Raw genomic sequence first — 6704 nt, 5'->3', positions numbered from 1 at the left:
ATGGGAGGCAAGAGCAGGCGGCACGACCGGCGCTACTTTGGGCGGCTGGAGCAAGAAGACCAGAGGTTGAAGAAGCACTATGGCCGTTGGATGGACATCGTATGGTCACTGGAGATAGAATCGTTCATATTGACTAAGTTGACAAAGCCCTCCGTCCCCGTCAACTTAGTAGGACCAGAAGTCAACCTCCCACTATGGTGGGTCCCAGCTAGCAGGGGGTATTCATTTTTTTGCGTAATAAGGAGGCACTTCCTTGCGTGCGAATATTTAGCTGGTGGGTCCGACCGGAAGTGCCTCCGGTGGGTCCTAGCTGTCAGGTAGAGGAATCATTATTTTGTGCATAATAAGGAGGCATTTCCTTGTGTGTGTCCGTGGACCCAGCTGTCAGCCTCTCCACGTACAGTCCACTTCCGATGGATGTCGTTCATTGACCATGTTGACCAGACCGTGCCGAGAGCACCAGGGCGGTGGACGATGGCGAGTCCTAGGAAGGGAACGACACAGAGCCAAGGAAGACTTGGCAGTTGTTTCCCATGCGGAGGGGAGTACAAGGGTTTACTGGTTCGTCTGCCGTCCCCGAAGAATAACAACATGTGTGGGTGAGTAGAGGGATGGCTAGGCCAGCGATGGGAGTACGGTGGGATGGTCAGGCCTGCGCAGCAGCATAGCCGGCCGCGGGAGGAGGGAGCAGGCAGTCACGCCGGCGCTTGTTTGAGCGGCTGGAGCAGGAAGAGCAGAGGTTGAAGAAACACGACAGCCGTTGGATGGACATCCAACAGTCACTGCTCTTGTGTGTTGACTAAGTTGACACAGCGTTGCGTGTGCGTCAACCTCTTTTTTTTAGGAAAGCATACACGTCAACCTGTAGTAGGCGCACACGTCTGCCTCAAATCTATGGAAAATAGCATACAACCCATCTGCCATTATTTCTAATAATGTACAACCCATTTGCTAATTCTTAAGAATTTTTTGGAGCCCATCTTCTTTTTGTTAGCATTACACCCCATATTGTGGCCATGGTTAAAAAGTATACGAAATTTTGCATATTTCAGTGTGGTCAACTGTTTTTAATCCCGAAATATCAATTCACATTTAAACTATTTTGAAAAATAATTTATATAAATATAAAATCCAAATAATTTTCCATGCATAAAAATCAATGGAATTTAAAATCTTGTAATGGAAAAAAATTGAAACTAATTCCCTGTTTGATGTGTTTGAAAAATGTACAGCCCATTTTTGGGCAAACCGAATGAAACTCTCCTCGTCTTGAAAGATTTGCAGCCCAGCAGGGCTGATAAAGCAAGTAGGCCTCGTTTGGGTATTTCTTTTAAAAAATAGAACCGGGCTAGCCATTTTCAGCAAGAAAAAAACACAACTGGGCTCATGATGTGGTAAACATAAATAAAACCGTGGCTATAGACGGGCCACAACCCCCGCACAGCCCCGTTGTTACCCTGATCCTCACTAAAACTAGTATAAATAACAACTGCTTGTTCCTAAAAAAACTGCGCGACCTGCTGGGTCCCTGGTTTCAGCCGCTCGTAGTGTAATTCTCTCGTTTATTGACTACGTTGACAATGGCGTTAGCCCTAGATGTCCAACCATTAGGAGGAACCATATTTCTGGTCTTGTAATATAGAGGCACTTGCTTGCGTACGGCCATGATGCTGGTGGGTCCCTACTGTCATCCTCTCCACGTATAGTCATCTCCTTGTTCCTCTTGGTTGTTGACGATGTTGACAATGCAAGAAGAAGGTGCATGGTGCACGGCGAGCGAACCAAGGCGGAGCACAACGGCGAGGCCTCAGACGGAACGAACAGGATCCATGGAAGATGCGCCGATCCAGTTGCAGGCTGAGGGGAGTACGAGGGTTGACTGGTTCGGGTGCGGGTGCGTGTTGGGGCTGACGTCGCCGGAGAATAACAGGACGTGTGGGGGAATAGAGGGTGGGACTGGCCAACGTTGGAGGGTACAGTAGGGTGGCGGAGGCTCAACCAACCATGTGAGGCGGGAGCAGGCGGAGCCGACGGGGTGGTTTGGTTTGGGTGGCTGGAGGAAGAAGAAGACAAGAGATAGAAGATACACGACAGATGTTGGATGTCAATCCAACGGCTGGTAGGCATAATCGTTTGTTGACTGGCTAGTAAGTCGACACCACCTTGGATAGGCTATTTCCTCGTGGGTCCCAAGTGCCAGAATCCAAATCTGTCACGGTCATGCAGCCTTTCCTATGAAAATTTACAACCCATTTGATGTGCTAATTCGAAATAAGTTAGTGGGTGCTGGTGGAGGCTAATCACTTGGCTTCTGTGATGCACAGTGAGCTCAAGCAGCCGGCGAGAGTGATGTTATTTCCCTTGGTTGGGATTTGTTACAATATTTCACTCTAAATTAAACGAATGGCAAGCCATTTGCCTTGTTTCAAAGAAAATATGGCAGTCACAGCCGAGTTGAAAAGGGCAAGAACATCTAACTCCAGCTTACAAACTGTACAAAAGCACGAGGGTTAATTGTTCATCAGGTTTACACAAAACCCAGGTTGAAAAGGGCAACAACATCTAACTCCAGCACTATTTTCAGCAGTCACAGTCAAATTGATCGGTCAGGTCCATAGAATGAACATCCTGGGTCGTAAAATTTACTATATTATGACCACAATATTTTGTAAATAGAAGCCCGACACGTTCAGAAGCTCTTTTGCCCACCTGAAACTCCTTTTTTTGCTCTTCGACATACCCATCCATCAAAACCATGCTGCTGATAAACTTAAGCCTGATGGACAATAGTAACCTCGCATTCATCACGAAGAATGTGACAAATCTAGTGTTTGCACGGTTGACTACATATCGAGCGTTATTGTTTTCAATCGAATCTCATGAGAAGTGAGAAAATCCCGATGCTTACGAATCCACCGATTGGTTATAACTTTCTTACCCCGTCCTGTTGCCTAAATAGACATGAAGATTGAAAACAGTTAAGGTCTAAAAAAAGAGTGTCGAAAGAGCAACAACTGAATGGTTAATTCTAGTACACTATATGCGGGCTTCCAATGTGCGTGAAATTATCACCTTTATATACAACTTCTCTAGACATGGATAGCATTGTAGCAAGCCAATAATCTTGTTCAGATCAAAACTATTCATTTGGATATATAAGATCTTGATAGAATCCAACACCATTGATAGGCCATCCATGGAGAAACTCTTCATTGAGCATAGAACATAGTAGGGATAATTAGATTTATGCCCCTAGTTGTGGCCCACTCGTTTGTTTTACCCCTAATTCCCAAAAGTCACCGGTTCTATCCAAGTCACTTTGCTCCTCTTATGCTTTTGCCCTTGGACTGTTTGACCGTCAGTTTGAAAACTTCATAACTAATTCATACTAAATCAGAAAAATGCAAATAAGATACCAAAATGTTCAGAAAAACATCACCTATATGTCAGTGTCATTTAAATTCATGAAAAAAGTCTTGGAAAGTGCCCATCCAGGTTTTAGCTCTTATGCTACCACCATGAATAGTAAAATCTAAAAAAGTTCAAAAAAAATTGGTGGAAAAGAATGGCAAATGTTTTAAGTGCCTGCCAAGTTTCATCAGGGAATAACATTCATGGGTGCCGTGGCAAAAAAAAAAACAATCAGCACTCCAAAATAGATTATTTTTTGGCCACGACTTCCATGAATGTCGTTCCCTAATGAAACTTGGCAAGCACTTAGAACATTTGTTGTTCTTTGCCACCATATTTTTCTAAATGTTTTTGAATTTTTTTAGAGTTCACTATTCATGGTGGTATCAAAAGAGCTAAAACTCGGATGTGCACTTTCCAACACTTTTTTCATGAACACAAATGACACTGACATATAGGTGATGTTTTTCTGAACATTTTGGTATCTTATTTGCATTTTTCTGATTTAGTATGAATTAGTTATGAAGTTTTCAAACTGAAGGTCAAACGGTCAAAGGGCAAAACCATAAGAGGAGCAAAATGACTTGGACATAACCGGTGACTTCTGGGAATTAGGGGTAAAATAGACGAGTGGGACACAACTAGGGGCATAAATCTAATTATCCCAACATAATATTAGTACAAAATGTGTACGCCAAGATGATATATAACTTATGCGCAGAAATTTAAAATGCAACTTATGGTTACAAGTGTAGATGATAATATAAAGTACCTGAAGAACTATGGAGCCAAACACCATATTGAAATGAGCACGGAGATCATGTATTACACCCAAGGTCTCCCATTTAGGTGCAGAGAGGACGGTTATTTGCAACGGTTAATAAGTAGAATCAAGGATCAACCTTTGAAGTGAAGGGGCATCTTGGATGATGAGCTGCCTTCTGTCAAAAGAAGTTCCAATTCTTACAAGGTTAAGCAAGTTTATTTGGAGACAACCGATTCTAACTGTGAAAACAAGCACCAAGCACTCCATGGCAGGGCAACTGGAGTGGATGATGCTGTGCAATGAGGCCTCCGATATACGAACCCGCACAAGTGGAAGTTTCTTGAGAAATGGGAGTCGAAGGTTTAGTACCAGATTTTCTGGTAGGTAGCACAACGCAAATGTGGCGGTGTGCAGCGAGGAGGAAAACCGCGAGATGGACATAGGTGTTGAGGGCACAAGTATACGTCGTTCGGTATGTGGTATGTGATTTCTAGGGGAATAGTAGAACTCAAGCAACTGTAGTTCTATGAATTCAGGGGATTTCAGCCAGTCATCCACCGTGCAGAGCATGGTAAGCTTTCTCAGGTAGCATGACGAGATGCAGAGGCTTTGAACAGAGCCCTGGTGGGAGGAGATGATGGCTCTGGGGATTTCAAAATCATTGAAGAGAGATAGCTGACGATAGTCAAGATTAAGGGGCACGACGCGCCATAGAGGGTGCCACCGAATTGAGAGGACTTGGGTGCGGCAGCAATCCTTGGTGGGGAGAAGCGAGACGATCTCCCCAAGGACGACGTCTGGGAGATCGCTGATGCGGTCCACCCGGGATTCTACGGGTTCTTGGGATCCGGTGGGGGCAGGGTTGCCGCTTCTCCCCGCGCTGCCGGGTGTGGGATCTACAACAGGCGTCGCCGCTGGCGGGAGCCTCATCTTCTTGGCGCCGGGGGTCAGCCGACTCCATTTTCCTCGAGGGCATCGCATCGCGCTCATGGATTTGAGCAGAGTAACGAATGACGAGCCTAGTTGTAGTGCGAGTGAAGAAGAAGGGGAGCTGGGGTTTTTCTTTAGTAGTGAGGAAGAAGGGGAGCTGGGGTTTTCTGTAGGAGTGAGGTGAGGAATTTGGGGGTACGAGTGGAGCGAGCTGACGTGAGGTGGGTGGGAGTGAGGAGGAAGAAGAGCACCCAGGTTTTTTTGGGGGCCGTGTGCTGGGTGTGGGTAGCGCCTCTCATTCAGTAAATATATGGGATTTTGATTTGATTTTACTATTTACTAGGGTGGATGGGCTGTTTTGTCTTGGGCCCAGAGAAACAATTACTACTAGTACAGTGGAGACACTCTACAGCTACCCAGAAAAACAATTACTACTAGTACAGTGGATACAATACCGCTTCTGGCTCCTCCTAGGTCATCGAAACGTCTCCCTCTACTGAATGTCGTTATACTTTTGTTCACCGACATGCGGGCCATGCAGCACACGGGTCCAAATGCCATCCACCAAATTAGAAGGCAGTATGTAGGCGGAGAGTCACCCCGGTCGTAGCGTGGCTGTAATGAGCCGTCGTATCACAAAACCCCACCTCCTCGCAGTCTAAGTTTGATGGACGAAGCAACCATCATTTCACTCTTCGCCGAATCCTCTTCTCCCTCACCGTCTTCAAGAAAGGCAACACTCGCATCTGCCAATGTTCTTCTCTCCCAACGAAGGGAAGGTAAGCGGATCCGTGATGTTGGTATATTTTCGTTCAGAAAAAAAGAACTTTTGCAAAGCAGTAACCAATCCTCACTCTCTTTTTTGTTTCATTGTCATTGCGATTTTAGTGGTATCCTAGTATTCGTCAGTTTCATGATGGACCAAGGAGAACCAGGCAAAGATCTGCCGATATTGGAGCAGACGCGGGAGGCTGATCCCCACGAGACAGGGAGCTCCAAGAAGATGGAGGCAGCCACCGAGCCGACCCCAGATACGCTCACGAACACTACTTAGATGGTCAACGCCCCGTTTGAGGTTACAACCCCCGTGGCACTGCAGGAGCAGTTTTCCTCCTTCGGGGATGTGTCCCCCCTACTGAGCTGCCCAAGGTGATTTTCTTCTTTGCCGATCTCGATTGTGGTTTTCCGTCTAAGTATGTGGTGATGAATAATGCAAAATTTTATTAGCTTCAATGCCATGCTATACATAGTGGTTTAAATAACTCGTGTTTCTTATACAAGAAAGTAATTCCGAATTTGTTTCTATTTCAATTAGAGCCCGGATGCAGCCAAGGATTGTGTGGTTGTACATGTCACTCGCTATGAGGAGGATGACCTGAATATATGCACTGGGAAAACAGAGTTCTTAGGTTGTTGGATCCTGGGAGCCATTTGCGCTTATACCAATGTCGAGTTGTATTCCAGCCTCACTGTTGTCAGGCGTGTTGTCCAGGGCGTACTGAAGCACAAGAAGTTCAAAGCTACTCCTTCGTTTGTGAGGCATACTGTTCTTGTCAAGCTTACGCAGGAAGATGACATGGCATGCCTCCACAAACAT

The sequence above is a fragment of the Triticum dicoccoides genome, chromosome 7B, assembly GCF_002162155.2.
Source record: "Triticum dicoccoides isolate Atlit2015 ecotype Zavitan chromosome 7B, WEW_v2.0, whole genome shotgun sequence".
NCBI classification, from domain to species: Eukaryota; Viridiplantae; Streptophyta; class Magnoliopsida; order Poales; family Poaceae; genus Triticum; species Triticum dicoccoides.
Note: the sequence above shows the minus strand (reverse complement) of the source record.